Source organism: Urtica dioica, chromosome 1 (genome assembly GCF_054948205.1).
Source record: "Urtica dioica subsp. dioica isolate 48M chromosome 1, U.dioica_male_clone48M_v1_H2, whole genome shotgun sequence".
Classification (NCBI taxonomy): domain Eukaryota; kingdom Viridiplantae; phylum Streptophyta; class Magnoliopsida; order Rosales; family Urticaceae; genus Urtica; species Urtica dioica.
In genome coordinates, this window is record NC_142756.1 from 16,501,659 (window position 1) to 16,503,631 (window position 1,973).

Consider the following 1,973-nt stretch of genomic DNA (forward strand, 5'->3'; position numbering starts at 1 on the left):
TCTCATTTGAGAAAGTCAAAGTTCGGACTCACTATGTGATTCCGAACAAGGCCTATTGGTGAAGTACTAAGTTGTGAGAATGTCATGAGTAACTTTGTGAAGTTCTCATAGATATGGAATTCATGTACAAGATTGCTTAAATGCAATGTATATCACCTCATGCTTTGTTCCTTGGAGTGTGAATAAATGAACTGGCCAGTGTCCAAATTGAGTCTTGACTCTTTTGGATGAAACAATGTGACTTGTTAGCTCCTCGTCAATACATTGTTTCTAACTTATTCACAAGCGACAAAGGAGTTGAGGAAATAACAGCTAGAAGGGTAAAATGGTAATTTTGTAAATCCCGACTAACTGATGATATTCATGAAGGGTAAACACTGATAATATTCTGTGGATCCACTCATTACAATTAGGTTGAATTCTTGAGTAGAAAATAAATTCATTTGAACCGAGAGATTTTCAGTGTCAACTCTTTAGTGGAGTCAGTTGACATTAAGCTAAACTTGGAAAAGGTTTGTGAACTTTTGAGTCCAAGTATTTAACTCAAGCTTTGTTCATTTGGATCCATGAGGTCACTGTCACGAATCACATCGAGTAGGAATAGTTAAACTGGAAGCTAAGGCAAAACAATAACGAAAATTGTCAAAAGGGTATTTTTGTCTTTTGAGAAATAGGATGAAATGAATGTCAATAAATTTGTTGACATGGTCATTAGATGACAAGTGACACTCGGCCAAAATTAGATTTATTGGGCCTTGTGGATTAATTTCATTTCATAAGAATTTTATTGAAAATTCTTAATGGGCCTCTCTCATGTTGTCATGAACAAATGAAGAAGCTTCTAGAAGCTCCTTCTAGAGAACATGATAGGCGCCCAAATACCCAAGAGAAAGAGAGAATATTTTGTGCATAAATGTTTCAAGATACTTGCCAAAAGAAAATGAGGAAACAAATTTCTCATGCATGCATAGGGAATTTCGGCCACCACGCAAGAGAGAACAAAAGAGGAAACAAATCCAAGGGCTTCTACAAGCCTATTTGGCCGTGTGACTCTAAGGGAAAAGGGAAATAATTTGCTCATGAATATTTGATATTCTATAGAAGAGGAAACTACCTTATTGAAGGTAATCCCTCCCCTATAAATAGAGGCCTCATTCTCATTGTTTATTCATTCCACATAAGTTAGAGATTGAGAGACTCTCTCTCTAGACCTTGTGGCCGAACTCCTCTCTCTCTCTCTCTATTCAATTTTGTTTTATTGTTTTGGCACCTAGGTCCTCATTTGACCTAGTGTTTAGCTCTGCGACGGCAAGACTCGTTCTTAAGTCGTAGTGTTTAAAAGTGCCCACACACTGATTCCTTTTTATCTTGAGTGATTTAGTGATAGAAACTTTCGTGGTTGCTCGAGTTAACGAGGAAAGGAAGAGAGACGTGCTGCGAGGGAGACAAACGTTTTCAACCTTCCGAAGGCTCATCAACGTTCAAGCTTCTAAAGAGGTTAAATAAAAGTTGAAACATTCATTCATTCTTCCTTGTGTGAAGATTTATGATAAAACCTTAGTATTTAGTCCATAAACAAACCTAACAACATATGAAGAGACAAATGTATATTTTCATGAATAAACTCTTCATGTTTGCTTAAAACAATATATTGGCAATCTAAGGATCAAAGGACTATTGATCTCAGTACGATTGTTAGGAGAATCTATGATGTCTGGTTATGAGACATTAAGAGTTGGAGACTCTATAGTTATTCAAGGTATCTTCTGAAGGTACTGAATTGACCAGTGCACTTCTAGAGACAAGATAAGAACAAACCATTTAACCACTTATGTCTCGAAGTCACAATGTATGAATTGCATCATGCTTACCTCAATCCTGAAACGAGACATGTCGTTTCATAGCTTACGTATTCTCATTTGAGTTCGGATTCACTATGTGATTCTTAACAGGACCTATTGGTGAAGTACTAA